The sequence below is a fragment of the Poecilia reticulata genome, linkage group LG19 (assembly GCF_000633615.1).
Source record: "Poecilia reticulata strain Guanapo linkage group LG19, Guppy_female_1.0+MT, whole genome shotgun sequence".
NCBI classification, from domain to species: Eukaryota; Metazoa; Chordata; class Actinopteri; order Cyprinodontiformes; family Poeciliidae; genus Poecilia; species Poecilia reticulata.
Genome location: NC_024349.1, coordinates 15,702,081 through 15,719,994, shown reverse-complemented (window position 1 = coordinate 15,719,994; position 17,914 = coordinate 15,702,081). Strand labels below are relative to the sequence as shown.

At 37.8% G+C, this 17,914-nt stretch overlaps 1 protein-coding gene across 1 annotated transcript in view; it reads right to left on the bottom strand.

The window, feature by feature from the left end:
• Positions 1-17,914, bottom strand: part of LOC103481651 (heparan sulfate glucosamine 3-O-sulfotransferase 3A1-like) — a 33,510-nt gene that overhangs the window by 14,393 nt on the left and 1,203 nt on the right. The gene's annotated exons all lie outside the window — the stretch shown is intronic.

The window sequence follows — 17,914 nt, the reverse complement described above, 5'->3', positions numbered from 1 at the left end:
ATAAGGAATGGTCCAATTGTCACCAAGGACCACCTGATTACATAGACAACCCCCAAACCACAGCTTGTGTGAGCAGGTGATTGCTTGTAGGCTGTGCCCTGGAATATTATCCGCAGAGATGGTAAATGAGGTGTTCAAGGGGGGAGGGGACGCAGCCCTGATGATTCATGTGATCAATCAGTGGGTTATTTTTCAATATTTCACACTGATGTAATCGTCCTAAAAACACATTAACATTGAGAGAGTGCTCCGCAGAGGGATAATGGCTGTTGTTTGCACTATTACGGAGTCAAACTCTTCCATCCTTGAATGACAGATGTGCCTTAAATACAGATAAAGGCTGTGGCGTGAAGAAATATGGTCAGTCCAAAGCACAATTAGAAAATAAATAAATACAGCATAAAGCCCATAATGAGGAGGGGCTGAGTGTGCACGATTATTCACATGTGTGCAGACAAACGGCAGCGGCAAACCAAAACGAAATGCATATTAATACAATTCATATTCATGACAGTGGAATAGAGGCTATTATGAGCTACTTTCAATCACATTTGCATTTACATTAGAGGCCTGCAGTTGAAATGTAAACCTAGAAAATATACATACACTAATATTGTTGCAAACATGGTTTTGGTTTATGAGCAAGTCCTCTGAAGTGTAGCAAAGAACACACAGGCGTGTGGTCTGGTTGTCAGTAGAAACTATCTCTGCATTCRTGTAAATTAACCCTGAGTATTGGAGCTCTCTTCCATTTTTTTTGTCTCTCTCCGAAAACATTCAAGAGGGCAACATGAAGCGCTGGATTTGCACGCTGGGAGTTGACTGCCAAAAAGAATGGAGCTTTGTGGACGAGGGGGAAATCCCTCCTGCTGGATTTATGCCCTGTCCGAGCCAACCATGTTTTAAAGCAAGCTGGATACAAACAAAGAAAGTAAAAGAAATGCTGGAGAAAAAAAAAAAAAAAAAAAGAAGAGAAGAGAAGAGAAAAAAACTGGGCAGTGAAAAATAATATTCACTGCTACTGGGGTAAATGGAAAATATCAATGTTTTATTAAACATCAGACACAGTCATTGAGTTTGTGCATGTATATTTAAGCTTTTCCAGTTACGTTCACCTATCTTAAGATGATTAAAACAAACAAGAACATTAACAATGAGAGGAGATATACCAGGGATGATACTGTGAGCTCTTAATGAAATAAGTCCGGTTATGCATCGGTCTCTGGAGGCCAACAAACTCATGGATATTGACTTGTAAACACCACTGTTACAAGGGCCATAATGGGTATCTTAAAACAAATAACAGCAAGAGAACCAAATACATTAACGCAAAGGTAACACATAGCTTTCATTAAGATGGTATTCAGCATTAAGTCTGTGCGTAACTCTACTTAAAAACCGAACATTCCTCTCTAAATATACACTGCATTTGAAATACAGTATGMCTTGGCCTGTTATAAAATATGTCAAGTTTTTACAAAGACATTATGCGGCTCTGAAACATGACAGTGCTTTTAATGAGTAGTTAGAGAAAGTACAGTGACATGAGTTGTCCAAACTTTCCATATTTCCCCTACCCCAGTGGTTGCTGTGCATTGCTGGTCAGCTGACTGAAAAAAGGCMGAGAAAAGTTTTCTCCAAACAACCCACCTGCGGTCTTAGCACAATGCTCAGGAAGAGTGTGGTAAATGTCACGGTCGGACAGCTGAGAAGCGAGGTCAGGGGAGGTCGTCCCGTCAGACCGTCAGTTTCCAAAACCGCACAAAAAGAATCTCGTAAAAGCACACGACTCCACCATTGCGAAGTAAGTGTGATTCCATCAGTCTGTGTAATTTATAATAAATGTTTTTTTTTTTTTTACTATATTTTAGCAGCAGAAAGTACTATTGTGGGTTTCTTTCATAAATTAAAACAATTAGCTCGTTGTTTGTAGATTCGTAAGGAAAAACCATGCAATAGTGAGAATGTTATATAGGACCATATCTAGAATCCAGGAACCACATGAGCTTTTATAGTTTAATTTTCATTCCTCATACAAGATTTCTGAAGTCTAGATGCAAAACTGCATAAATAAAGCTGTCCTTTTGTTTGGTTCAGAGCTAAAAAGAGTATTTGTATTGTACTGGCAGATGGAAACAACTTAGCTTTTCATGTGGGAATATGTTGAGCTAACCAGGCTGTGCAATGACAATAAGCCTCCAGGATACAGAGTCGATATATATTTACTGAAGAAAATGGAAAATAATTCAGCAAGACTCATACTTTCCAATTGCAACAGGCATGTCCAGATGTTACCAGTTTTATATAAATAGAAATGTTTACTAAACTTTTAGTTTTAGGCAAAAATTTACCTCACAGATTTACTTTGTTTATACGCTCATTCAGCAAGTAGTCAAAATCGGCCAATTTTCCTTTAATGGGCTCTGACTGAGAGAGAAAATACTTTTTTAAAAAATGCTGTCTTGTTGAGTAAATGCAATACAACTGAAAAATATCACGTTTTGTACAAGTATATTAGCCACCAGAATGTGTTTTGATGCACTTTGTTTTGAAATAAGTATAAATCAGATCAAAAATAGACATATGTGTAGGTGAACATTTGTGAGTTGGCTTTGTTATCCATTTTGTTTTGGATTATAAACTACTATTTTCATTAGATAAAAGCTGCAGCTCTTTTATCTCTGTTATAGACTTGTTATAGAAAATAAGTTGGAACGTGCAACAAAATCTGAATTGGCTGTCAATGCTAACGACAGGTTGCAGATTCCAGTTTTCAAGGATTCCATCTTTTATATCCGAGTCTTCAGTTCACAGATTCAACAGTAATTAAATGTAGCTGTTTACTAAACTTTCACTTTCAGACCAAATTTAACACAAACATATGCACAAGTGGGGGTGAAATATATGTTACAGTACTGAAATGAAAATATTACATTATGTCAAAGTTTTACTACAGTGTTTCATGGTGGATAATCAGAGTAATAAGTTCAGCCTTCTTTCCTGTTTCTTTTAATTGTCAGAGCAGAATGAAGGTTGAGTCAGTGTGAAACTGACATGACTCCCAATGTGTAGGTTAACATGCAAACTAGTAGGGTTGTTGCACTCTCATTTGTGTTAATCAGACTTCTCCAAGTTGTTTGTGTAATGAAATTACTGCTGCCAGAGAGACCTGGGGGGACATCAATTAGCCAGATAAGCAAATGAAAATAAATCACTTATTATCAAATGTACGGTGGACCTGCCTGTGTGTCCAGTAAACACAGTAAAAACAGGAAACGGTTTTGTTCAGCATTTTGAGGCCCCATAAATCCCAGCGACAAGCACTTTTTTTGTTTGTTTTTTAAAGCTGTGGGAAAAGCTCATTTACGTCTGGTTTAAAGCTAAACATAATAAGCATTAATATTACTTTTACTTTGGATGATTTATGTCCATGGATATAAGTTTACTTTGTCATTGTAGTTTTTCTCATTTCCTATTTAACAAAGATTACAGTGAAGATTACACGGTTCCAGATAAAGGATGACTGATGAATGAGATGCGACAGATTCTAATTACAGCTGGCACACTTTTTTTGTTTGTGATTTTTTGGGATTTATTGTTCAGGACTATTGTGAAGTTTGGTGGTTCTGCTCACTTTCGTGCCTTGGAAAGGGAAAACAAGGCAACTTAGTTTGGGCAGAGAAACTGCAAGCCAAGACTAAAGGGTCTATCATACTCAGGAGTATTGTGTTTATTCTGTGAGATGCGTGGACTCCGTGCACACTGTCCACTGACGGTTGACATTTAATAATTGACTGGATTTCTTGCATTTCCTGTGACAAATTCCTTAATTTTTTACAATCGGAATGGATAAATACCAGGGCTGACTCTCAACCTCATCACCGCGGTGTTGCATACAAAAAAGGTTCAATGTGAACACCGTTTCCTACTGACCAGTTTACTGTGTGACGCCAAGAAAAATTTGACTCTGCGCAAACCTCCTTAAGAAGAAGGAGGCTCTGAACTAGAACCTAGAACTAGAACTAGAAGAAGCTGAACTAATACATGACGATTGGTAAATCCTGATTATCTTAAATGTGCTTTTAGAAATAAAGTTGAAATGATAAATTTAGATGGCCACAGTATAGGATAATCAAAATAAATATCTATAATCATCACTGTTACAATCACTGTAATAAAATATTAGTATAATAAAAGTAGAGAAATAATTGTTACATTTTTGCCTGAAATTGTTTGTATAACAATAAAGTGAAACTAAGTTATTTTAACTCAAGGTTATCACACAGTGAAACTTGTACACCGCCCCAGGTAATACGTATGCTCTCTGGCATGCTGCCGTTTGTAGATGAGAATCTCTGACCAATCGATGTGAGGTGTCAGCTGTTGAATGTAGAGTCAAGTTGAGTAAAGCACAGATTGTAAATAAAATCTTGAAACAAAGCAACTGGTTTATCCCCTGGAAATACATTGTATTTCAGTCCCTTTTAAATGTATGTATGCATAAAACAAGATAGGTGAACTAAACAGGATGCTTCGGCCCGGATGACGGCTATCATCCTCTGAGTACATCGGAAGCAAATAATCATTGGTCACTTCCCTCTGAGACGTGGCCATTATAACCAGAGGTTTCCCAGGCTGTCATGAGGGGGAAAGTAGGTTGTAGTACAGTGCAGCACAGAATGCTGGAAGTAAGCCAAATGCCTCCACCAGGTAGCAGGAATCTCACATGAGATGACGGTGGTGTTAATGGATGTGATCTAGGCAGTTGGGTGAATAATTCAGTCCTGCTAATTGGCTAAATTAATAAATAATGCAAGTCTGTTTGAGGAGGTGCAGAAGCTGCACGTGTATCATCTTATTGGAAGGAGTTTAAATGCTTTATCTGGCGCATCTGTCTACGCTGGTGGCTAAATAAGCGGCTTCCTCCTCCTTATTGATGCCTCGATTGCAGGCGAGGATGTCTATGTGGGACGAAGATGTCAAAGTAAACAATCAGCCTGACAACATAATTACATAATAACCCCCGACCCCACCGCAAATTTGATGCTTAAATTATCTCGGTCTCATGTCAAGTCCCACAAGGTTCTATGCTGTCACAGCAGCAGTTCCCTCCGACCGTGGCTGATCCAGAACCAGCCGACTGCACAGATGAAAAAAAAAAAAAAAGACTGCGTTTATGTAAAAACTAGCAAAGCATGCCATTACAAATTCCTCGCTTTAGATCTCATACCAGACTACGGCTGTAGAATCTAGCTATGAAAAGAATCTTAAGACATGAAAGGAAAGCAGAGGTGTGTCTAGCAAAAATAAAAAAGAAGAAAGAAAACAAAGGATAATGGAGAGGAAGAAAAAATAGATTTTACAGTAAAGTTGATTTATATGCCTTGTTCAAGGTATCTAATTTCCAGGGGGTGCATAAAATCAAAGTCTCGTCTCTTTGTCTCCTGGTAAACGCCTCCAAACTCATGTTGGGATCCTCCAGGAAACAATCAATACGTTGAGGTTTGCTCAAAGGATTTCTGACAATGCAAAAGCATCTGCTGTAGAGCTTAATGGGATCTTTGGACATGAGAAAAGCAGAAACAGAAGGTTAATTTGATTGCGGAAGCCAATCAAAGACTATGTTTGTTTTTGTCAGAACTAATGCTCAGAACCGTCCACCAAAACAAACAAAAAAGACTCAGGTTTCCAGTTGTGTCATGCTCTTTCCATTTTCTGATGGACTAAACATCGCTCTGTGAGATTTTTAAAGCTTTAAATATTGTTTGTTTTTTTTTTAGACTAATTTCGGTGACTTTCACAAAATAGCTAACATAGGTCTCTACAATTTAGCTGACTACTGAAGGCAATTGGCTACACTAGATGTTATGTAGGGGTGTCAAAATGAAGAGGGACTGAATGCAGAATGCTTTGTAGGGGTTTATGATAAACAAATAAGAAAACTATGTATCCTTTTCCCTCTTTGTAATTATGTACTACTTTGCACTGGTTTATTACATACAATCCTAGTGGAGCACAATGAAGTTTACAGTGTTATGAACAAGTTTGAGGTATGTAAACACTTTCACAAGACACTGTTTATCAGTATGGCAATGGTCTCCTTATGTGATTCTGAGGAAAAAGATATTTCAGAAAATGAAGGATTATATTGTTAACAGACACATTTTTCTCAGAGACAACTATAGAATTGTATTAAAAAATTAACAGCAGCGTGTCTCGTGCAGATTTTTTTTAATCCTCATTTTCCAATTCCTGGCTTGCAACTAAAGAAAAAAAAAAGAAGTTTCTCAAATGTCTCATTTGCATGCAAAACGTAATTTTAGGCTAGAGAATGATGGCATAAAAGAAAAAGCAGAATTCCATGCATGTTTCTTCCTTCTGCTATTAGTTGGACATGCTCCTCTGACAGCAATCTCCTTCCTGTCTAATATACAGTCAGACCTAGTTACAGTAGCAATTACTAGTGTTCAGGTTAAGATTAATTGAATTACTGTGTGGGTTCTCTGCATTCCCCTGCGGGCCCATCAATCACAGGCTCTGCTGTTACACGGCCCCTTTATCACCCTTTTCCATCTTTATGTAAAAAAGGCAGAGGTTGTGCAGTTGCACTCCATCTATCAACGAGCAAGTCCAGGGTGGCAAACTCAATTTCTAACAGATTCCTCCCCTTAATCAAGCCGCCTGACGTTCGGTGGTAGTTAGTAGAGATGGCATGTTTTTTTWAAAATTATTATTATTGTTATTCTGATGAGTAAACTGTAAAAGATCTGAAAGACTGAAGCTGGAATTAAAAAAAAACTTTGACCTGAGGTCTGGAAAACAAAGAAGACTAAACCTGTGCTTGTGATCAATTTTATTTGATCATTTGCTGAGGGACATCTTATTTTACGCAGTGAGTGGCTGCTTTATAAAATGCAACCACTCACACGTGAAATACAAAAGACTTTGTTTGAACAGCTGGATTTCTATTTGAAGAATCAGGTAGCTTTTTCAAGCCGCACATGCAACAGATCCACGGTGCTTCTGGTTGAATAGAAAAGCTCTCACAGCAGATTAAGTGGCACTCTGTCATTCTCTCTCCATTCACCACCTCCATTATTAGATATTTTAAAAAATTGTACAGGATTTCCAGTGGTGGTCTTTACTGATGCCAAACCCTAATCTTCAGCATGTTTTATTTCACTCATCACTACTGTGAGAGTCTTTGTTCGTAGTGTAGCTGGAATATGCAGAATAGGATGGATACGGAGGTGCTGAAAGCTTGAAAATAACATCTGAGCGAAAGGATGTTGGTCTTTTTGGTGGCGGTGCCAAAAAAGTGCCAATCCCCCTCAAATGGACTCAGAAAGCCACGCACAGGCGCCTCGAGCTCTGCTGCAGTGTGCTGCACGTAGACAGAGGTTGGGCAGTAAAGCCAGGGTTGTGCCTGAGGTGCCGTCTGCCATAGCCTCTGCCCATGTCTGCTGGGCAGACTCTGCCAAAGCAACTGGCATGGCCGGAGCCCCCCGATGGAGAAGACTGAAAGCGCCGTTCGCTGCCATCCTATCACCACACCGGCAGCTGCAGATAATGCACACTGTGAATGTGACAGCGTCCATGCCTTTAAGCACAGACACGAGAGGAAAACAAATCCATGTAAGCCAATAAGCTCATGGAAAACACTCGAAAAGACTTTCCTGCTCAGTGAACACACATCAAGAGCTGGCGTGAGCAACTTCTCTGAGTAGCAGTCACACAAAATGCTTTTCAGCTTGCATTAACTTTTGATACCTGTGGTACACACAAACATATGTGATTTGACCTTTGACCTTTTCTCCAACTGCTTTTCTCCAGGTCACTTTAAAAAGTCCTTGCTAGACTTTTGGGGTCTGGCCAAAATAACATTTTATTCCGTGCAACTGGTGCCCTAAAATGTCAAAAATATGAATGTTTTTATGGCTTCCAAAGGCGTTGAGTGGAGGAGTGTGGTTCAAATGCCTGTTAGTTAATAAATGTCAAAGTTTCTCTTACTTTGCTAAATTAGAAATTAAGAAAGCTTTAATATTTCACCAAACTAGTGCCAAAACCAACCACTTTCCAGTGTGAAGAGGTCTTTTGGCAAAAACAACAGTGTGTGTGACTTTCTCTGATTAGCAGTTCTTTATATTTTCAGTAAATAAAGTGTTTATTCTAATTTTGATTTTATTTTAATGATGACTAAGTACATTTTAATTATGAGGACTATACATACATTTAATAGCTTATTTTATTTATAATATAGATCACTCAAAGCAAAAGCCAATAATTGTTGACTGATTTTTGTTATATTGATGCATTGATTAGATTATGAGTAAATAAACTTAGTTTAATCTCAATACATACTAAAGTGTGAACTTGCCAAAAGTATGTTTTTCTAAGGTTTTGTATTGAATCGCTTCGTTGATCAGACCAACAGAATAAGATAACAAGAGTAAATAAAAAAAGCAGGTTTTAAATTATCTTCATTTATCATGCCACTAAGTATTGACAAAGATCCCAAAATAGGAATATAAAATGGTGGACACAGGAGAAAAGGGTTTCCTTCATTTCATTGGCTCCCAAGATTTCCACAGCGATGGGTCTTCCTCTCTTTCTGTGGCTTACTGTTCTCCTTTTTAGTGGAAAATGTGGAGAGCTCCCTTTCCTGTGATAAAGTTGCAGCCTGAGAGATGGGAAAGAGAGATCCATCACACTAAGGCATAGGCTTACCCCGCCAATCCACACCACAGAGAGTCGTAAAACATACATGCTCCATCCATACATCATTTACCGAGCCCCTCTGTGCCCAAATAACGTGGTTTGGCCTCACCGTTTTGAAATCCTGATGTTCTCTGGCAAATCCTCTTAAAGTCTTACGATGCATGAATTCTAGAGGTTGTTGGAGGAAGGATAATACTTAACCACCATCGACCTTTGACTTTATATAAAGTACAGGAAAAATCTTGATTTCTTTTATATGCTATTCCCTAGAGAACCTAAGGCCAACATTGCTGTACTGTTAGAAAACATTACTTGGCAGGTTTAGATGGATTTAAGAAAAAAAAAACAAAAAACAAACATCAATGACATTCAGAGAGTTGCCAGAACAGTGATGGCTTCAGGTACAGTATGCTGCCTGAAAATAGCTTTCTGAGCTTCAGACTTGAAGCAATTGCTTTTTCAAAAGGTCACACATCTTAACTTCAGACACAACACAAATACAATAAAATAATACTCTCTATCACAGCTTGACTGTACAAAAATACACTGCTCTGCAATGCTAAGTGCAATAAAAAAAAAAAAAAGAAACTGACCTCAAGTTCTCATTCGGAAATATGAATCCCAGAATAAATGCCTCATAAAGTCGCGACTGAAAGCTCATAAAAAGGCCAACAGCTGCTAAGCTGAGACACAACCAGGTCATATAGGTTGCCGACTTGTGTACACATAAACCCAAAAGTGAATAAACAACTGAATCCTAGAAACAATGTAACCTGACCTCAGTGCTGGCGTACCATCTGTTGGCACTGCGAGCTCCGAGGCTGCTGTGGTCGGCTGAAGCCCTCCGGACAACCCTCTTGACTCTGATCAATCACCCTTCCTTTCTTCACATGTTCATCAAAGCCCCAGGAGGTGCTGATCCCTGACACCTGAAAAATCTGCACCAAAGCACGACACCGGCCTCCCAGTTCACGCAGACAACAAATAGTCTTATTTTAGGTGTGTCAGGTGAATGCATCAGGTGTGAGCAGTGGAGATCCAGGTGGGGTCTGCACCTGCTGCCTGTCCTCACCCACCCATTGGAGGGCAGATTCTCGGGATGCCACAGGGCAGCTGCTGACAGGCACTACTTTTGATATTTCCCTTGCTTCTATCTACCTCCCCTTGGGGCCTACAAGGGTCAGCTGCAGAGAAGTCGGCAGGGGGCGGAGGAGGTCAAGGAGTTGGGGGCTGGCGGGGTGGAGGGGTTTATGAGAGGGTTGGGGCGCAGTGGTTGTGGTCTGCATGCCTTCAGCAAGAGGTGAGCGTCCAGGCTGTACAATTATACCCCCTGATAATCACTTTCACAATCCAAAGGCAGCTCAGAGCTCATGCTCAGGAGGTCTTTTGGTGATCACATTACCTCCCGTCCACCGAGTGTGTGCCCTCTGCAACCCCCGTCACGACCTCCTCCACCTCAGTCTGGACCTTCCGCTACACCTGCCCCGGAAAACCCTGCTGCTTTTAACAGATGCTCCAGAAAATCTGAGGCAATTATTGTAAAATATAATACAATCTCCAATATGTAGAAAACTTTTTTATTATTATTATTTATAGATCAAATAAGTATATCACATTACTTAAATGTTATGTTTTTACCTGAGAGATTTGCTAAATTAAATTCAGGGAAGATTTTATTTTAACTTCAATGTGAAGCTCTCTGTAACTAGGAATATTTTCAGACTGATTGGTAATTTGTGTAATCAATACCAAGTAAACTGACACATCTTTAGAGTACAGGGTATTTCAGTGGGTCAAATTTATGATGTTTAAAAACTTTCCTAGATGTCAGAATTAAAACTGACCTTGACTAGGGTCAAACGCCGAAACGTTAGTCTGCTAAACATTTATTTTTGCTAGTATTTTAATTTCTGGAGTCTTCACCTCACTAAAATACTACATAAACAGGATTCCTAAACATTTTACAACTAAGAATTCAATACATTTACTCACTCGGATATCCAAAAATGTCTCAATAGCCATATTTTTATGCTGTGCAATAACGGTCAATGTGAATTTATGGTAGATATTACTGCAGGGTCTAGGCTGGGTGGATGGATCCCAATTTTTCACACAAAATAATAACTTTCTAAAAAAAAACACTACAGTTATTCGGTTTTCTTGGTTGCTGCTCCAAATTACATGTCATGTAGTTTTGTCACAGGTTAACAACATTTAAATTTTAGAACTACAACAGAACAACTGAATAATGCAAGAGTGTTTCTCATGGAAATTTGATTTTACAAAACTCACAGCAGACACAATGAAGGAATGCACAAAGATAAGACTTAAAAAGTTAAATATAAAACTTAGTAATTAATATTTAGTCGTAAGATGGACTTTTTGCAGGACCTGAGCTGATTAAGTTAACTTTGATGACGACCCTTAAATTTTCACAAAAATGTGTAGACTGTGCTACTGAAAAATTGTCCATAAGCTGCTGTTTGAACTACCGTGGACAACAAAGAGAAAGGTTTTAAAAATATCCAGTGGCAGAGTTTTTGTTTTTTTTTAGGAATGTTCCTTAGCTCCTCAGAGTTATAAAAAACAACTAAATGCTGTTCAGAACTGGAGTGAGAAAATCAGTCTGTTTGAAGTAATGTATCCTAGACTAATGATACTAGTCCTGCCCATTTAAGCTGAGAACCAAGAAGACTTTTCTGTGACCAGTTGGCGGTTTCACCCGCAGAGGCATTAAACCATTTCCCGAACTCGAGTAGGTCCAGATGAGAATAAAAGTAAGGCAGTTCAGGTAACAAGTCAGACGGCATATTTTACAACTGTAAACATGTTACAACCTTTTTAACAACATGAGGCACAATTACAGCCCCGTCTTTGCACAATTATGTTGTTTTGCCCTAGCAGAGATTTTCAAATTTAAATTTGAGATCCTAATTCGCATTTGTCTTCTCTGTAAATATTACTTTCATTGTCACTGTCAATAAATAATGTTGTTTCCCATAAAAGGTCCAATCAAGGTTCCCACATTCTTAAGGCTAATTAATTAATTCCCACTTTAAGTTTCTTTTTAAAATATTATTGCTCATATATAAAGCTGTGAATGATAGGATCTCCTGACCAAACAGAAGATTATAAAAACAAATCCGTTACAGATCTGTCTATTTATTCAGGCATTTGCTTTGGTTTAAAAATACTTCTTCATCATAAATATATTTTCTGCCTTTTCTTGTCTTTTCAGACTTGCATGAGTTCAGGCATATTTGCTTGCCTTTATGTTTTTATCTCCTGTGGTTTTGAGTTTTAAGACATTTCCTCTTATCTTATTTCATACATCACTTTTAAAAGCTATCTGTAGAAGTGTTTTGTGAATAAATTATTCATTTATTGACATATTCTTATTTTTTAAAGTCCATAACGTAACAGAAAATTGACAAAGGCAGTAGCTTTAAATCAATCCACAAAAAATCAAAGAATTCTAAGATCACGTCCCTAGTTTTTACGTGATATCTGTGCATCATAGATATTAAGTGATGCAATAATATATTGAAACTATCTTACAAAGAAAATCCACCTCCAGATGAATGTTTTTATATAAAAGTGAAGCCAAAATTAAAGGATTTGTGAAAACTAAGAACACTCCTAAAAACCTACATATAAACATAATGAGTTAATACGATCATAGAGTTAATATGTTCATTTTCAACCTTTTGAAAAACAGCAATGGAAATGAAAAAGTATCATAGAGCTAATTAGATTAAGATTGTATTTTCACAGAAATTGTTCTTAAAAAAAGGATTTCTGCTATACAGAGTCAATTGCAGCTGCTGTGTGTTTCGCACCAAAGCAGTCACAAGACAAGCAATGCTCACATGCAAATAGGTATTTTTTTTCACTGCTGTGATTTAAGTATTGTAAAATTTCCAAGGGGCTGATTAGATTACACAAAGCTTTGTATAACATGAGCACAACATTCCTGTCCTACGACGAACACAAGGTCTTAATGTAAAACCTCTCCCAGTTGGAGTTGTGTCATTCTTTCCAACAACTTGCCGAACTTCACAGAACAACATAAGAAATATGAATCAACAGCAGATGAGGACAACATTTAAACTCAGACGCCCAGATAAAAGAGCCAACAGATGAACATTGATTTAATGCTGCTTTTTATGAGCTTTCTACCAACTCTAAATTGTCTTTTCATTAAAAAAAAACAAAAAAAAAAACACTTGGGCAAACTAACCAGGCTAATCAGTTACAATTACGAGGGGGTGGGAGGAGGGGGACCTTAATGGTTTTTTGAAAACTCATGGATTTCCAGTAATTTTACTTACTTAAAGAATTACATTTGGATCTTGAGTTATACTTGAAAATCAGAAATAAAATCCATAATTTGCTCCGAGTTTATCCACATCTAAAACAGTCTGGCGGCACTAATCACGGAGCGAAAGAGGGAAAGAGATCTGCGTACGAAACGTAGGCAGTTGCAATCACAAGTCAACACTGGGTCATTGCGTTTATAATCAAGAACTGTTTTTTTTTTACCATTACAGAACGCTGTCTTAAGTACCTGCGTGGTTAAAGGAACACTACCGCTTAAGATAATGTGATTTTTTTTAGGATTTTCTACACCAACATACAGATTCTTTTGGCTTTTTTTCAGGTTTTACAAATATGAAAAAACAATATCGCATAAAAAATTCCATTCCGATAAACCATAGAAAACAAATTTCCTCTAAAGCAGCTGTTTACTTTAGTTAGTCACCTCTTTTAAGCACATGGTCCGTATATAGTTGGGTTTGTTCTTTGTGTGGTCATACATGTTTTTATGGAGTGTAATTAGCCCACTCAGGGATCAGGTGAGGCCTAATCCAACCGGTCTTTAGCCGTCTGAAGGACAGGTGAAAGCCTGGGTGTTCAGTAACCCAAGTCGGCCAAAAACATAATAGTTACCACTCTGTAGCACGGACCTCCGCCTTACTTCACAGTGCTTGTGCTTGACCTGCTTGTTCGCTTGGCGTGTCCATTTCCACAACAAGAGCCGGAACAAGAACAGATTGTGTGTGTGGTTAGGCAGAGTAATGTGCGGTGAAATGTAACACCAACAGACTGGATACTTGGTTTATTTAATGTGTTAAAAAAAAAAAAAACACTCAAAACAATATGAAACATCTGAAATTTCATTTTGATGTAAAAAAGTAAACTTCAAGGAAACACATAAAACTTCTCAAAAATGTATTTTGGATTCAAAAATATATTGACCCCTCTACATTTCCTGGTTCCCTGGGTAAAGAAGTGTACAAAGCCTTAAATGAATCTTATAATTGCAGTGGTATAATCGCACACTGAACGTTTCAGCAAAATCCAACTGGAAATTACTAGAGGAGAACTACTAGTTACATTTATAAACATAACTATAAATTTATCTAATAAATGTAACTAACAAATATTTGTTTCATACAAAGGCTCATTTCCCCATGCTGCAATATGGGAAAAAGAAGAAAATTCCAGAACAATGTTAATCTGCAAAAGGAAGGATAAAGCTACAAAAATATAGCCCCCAGTCTGAACCCGTCTTTGGCAGCGTTTACAATCAAAGCAGAAAATATAAAAGTTACAACTGCAACTAACAAGGATTCAAACCTCTTGAGGATGTTTTATGTTTCCAATAAGAAGCTAAAGATGCATTGGAAAAGTTAGGAAAGTGTAGAGGTTTTCCTGTCAGATTAAAAACTTGTGTTATTAACTATTTTTCAAACTTTCTACAAAACACACAGGGTGTTTCACACTGAAGGAAACAATCAAAACATGCATTTTACTAGACCAAAGTTTTAGTTTGCAGTTAAATAAGTCCAAGTAGAGAATACCATGTAATAAAATATATACAACTGTTGGGATTAAATGGCATTTTCAAAACAATCTGATATTCTTAATTTGGTAAATCACCATGTATGTCACATGTGTGCATCCTTACGCTCAGCTCTTTAACCATCACATAAAAGATGTTTTATAAACATACCATACCCACAGAAGAGGAATTTTAAGGGTTTCTTAAAACAACTGCATGGCGGCAGCAGCAACTTTGTCAAGTAGTTTGTTGGTTTAACCATTGCAATCAGACCGATTTCTTGGTTTCGACAAGCACCAGCGAAGCACAAGAAAATACCTTTGTATGCCCTCAAACCAACAACTCGGAATGAACAAAGTTCAATCACAATCTCAGTGGAAAAAAAAACAAAACACAAGAGCCATCAACAGGAGGACTCTCAGGCGTTGTAGGGAAGAGCCTACAAGATGAACTCCAGCTGAGTGGACTGTGTTCTTCTAACAGTTATTTATTCCTCTTTCTAATTCAAGGATCTTTTTGTTGTTTTAATGGGCAGCATTAAGGTGGACCGGCACGGAGGTCTGTCCTCGGAGCCGCGATCCAAATTCCAGAGAATTTTGGCAACTCCTCGGGATAGATGGGACCCTCATGTATTTAAAACCCCACAATGGATGAATAGGTAAACAGAAGAGTGTGAAAGAGTGATGGCAAAAAGAGAATGTTCACTCTCAGCAAGGCACAAAGAGGGCGGTGTGTGAGTGGGAGATGGGAGAAAGCCAAAATGTTTAGGGGAAGCGAAGGGGAGGGTGGGCGAGAGGGGGCTCTGAAGGGAGTTGTTGGTGAACGAGAGTAAAAGTTTGGTCTCTGGGCTTTTAGTCGGTGCTGTGCGTAGTGTTAACTCAATCAAAAGGGTGAATTATACCTCCTGAGGCACTCAGGTAACCTTTCATTATGGCCCTAATCCTTCTTAATAACAGAGCCGCAATGTCGGCAATGCCCCATTAGACAGAGAGCCACTGAGAGGAAGAGCCATTATTCCCTACAGGCCTGCAGAAATGTGAACACACCAACACTCACTCACAGGGTTTCAGCAGTGACAGATGAAATCAATCACAAATTCGACATGAGCTACAGAAACTCCTCCATGAGGAAAAGGAGACATTAAGGGAGAGTAAATGTGTATTTACTTGGAATCTGATTCTCTAAAAGCAAAGTCAAACTGCAAAAGCCATGAACACGTTTTTAACCTTTCAACCTAACAAAAAAAAAAAAAACACTTTAAAGCCAACCTTCCTGAAGCCATTAGGGGAATCTAGACCGACTTAAAATGTTACAATTTCAGAATCGTAAACATTTTTCCAACATATCGCTTTAAAGTTGCCACAGTGACATGGTAAAACAGCATTGTTTCCCCCTGCCCCCGCACGTTGCTGCCCACTGTTGGTCAGCAGGTTGAAAAAAAAAAGATCACTACTATTTCCCTTCACTTCCAAATAATACAAATTCAGCTGTAAATGTTTCTGGCTGCTAAGAAACACAGGCTTTCACAGAATCAAGCAACACCAACCATGCAGTTGACATTGTTTCTAATACTGGTAGCAAACTAAGAGCAACAAAAGCAGCTCGTAATCTGACTAATTGGCCAGCTTTTGTCATTTTGTTTTACTAATACTCTTCTATGAAAAATGGCAAAAAGTTTTTAACACTCATAGGTACTTAAAAGCGATTACTAAACATCTGTTTATTTCATATTTTAGCTCCAGTGTAAAAAATTTTAATCTTAATGACTAAATGCTGAGAAGACAAGTGTATCATTTTGAAGTCTTGTGTAAATATTGTTAGCATTTAGGAACATATCTGACATTGTAACAATTTAGCTTGTGAGCTATCTGCAGGATATGCATAATGGTGTAATTGTGGAAAAAAAATATTTGTAGAAAATTTAGAATGACAAAACAAATAGTTACATCTTGTGTGTGTCTCACCATGATAGGTTTAGAAAAAGAAATTAGGTTGCAAATGTTTTTGAGAAACTTTTGACATAAACTCCGACTCAGCAGAGAAAATGTGAACCACAAATGATCAAAAACATTTTAACTACTTGTTTTTCCTCCCTCGGTTGTTTCGAAAACTGGCTTAAAGTTTGTTTCCATGGGGTTTGACTAAAGAAGCTAAAGGTGGTCAAGCCTGAAATGTGAAACAAAATGAGCCGCTTGATAACATCTAATAAAACCAGAGCCAACGCAGCTTCAATAAATCAACAGGCTGTGCTGATTTCAGCAGCAATTAGGCTACTTCTGAGAGTTGAGATTCAAAATAAAGATTTCTGGACTGTGACATGTCTTTATCAGTGATGTATGGGAGGCCAAATAAAACACAAGAAAAACACTATCTATCACTGTGGCAATTTAATGACTCAGAACAGCATAATCCAGTTCCTTACAAAGATTCCGACTGAATGGCAAGCCAAAACAGACACAGTCCGTACCTTAAGGGAAGAGAATTCAACATAATGCAACATAGTTGGACTTATTAATATTTACGATGTTGAAAGCAAAGTGCTTATTCGGAGAAGCAGCAAAACCATTATTTGCATGCTCTGATGACTGACTGGAGCTGCAAACAAAACAAGTTAAGGGACAAATGATCAAAGAGTCATATCAAAGTAGAGAAGAAGCCGGCTAATGTTAGGTTAGTATCTCAAAATCATAAATAAATTAAAACAGCAGAAAGGACGGCAGTATGGGGGTGGTGCAAAAATTCTGAGGGATGAAATATTAGCCACTCTCAAATAAAAAAGAAAAAAATCCATCCTTATTTGAATATGAAATAGTCTGATGAAACACAACCACAATCCTACTGGAAACCATGTATCTGCAGAGTTTAGTTTTATATTTGGCAATTGTAGCTCAGTGGTAAAGTCACCGTCTTAAAATCGCAAAGTTGTACGTTTGATTCAGTTTCTCCTGTCACATGTTGATGTGCCTTAATCCCAACCTGGCTTACAACCTGCATATTGTTGTGTGTGTTTGTCAGTGTGAATGGGTGTATCTAGGTGTAGTGTGGGGCACTATGAGTGGTCAGTATGACTGGAAAGGTGCTATATTAATTCAGTTTGTTACCATTAGAACTTTTTAGAGCTTTACTGAAATATTAGGATAACCCACAACAGCACAGTTGAGTTAATCATATACTGATCTATTGAAACTTTATACATTAACCATTAAAAATAAATTGTTTTTTAAGGTTAAATAATGTACTTAATTTGTGAAACAGTTTTGAAAATGAAAAACATAAAAATGTAATTTGGTATTTAACAGTATTCAGAACTATATCCATTGATAACTATATCCAGACAATCAATAACGTCAT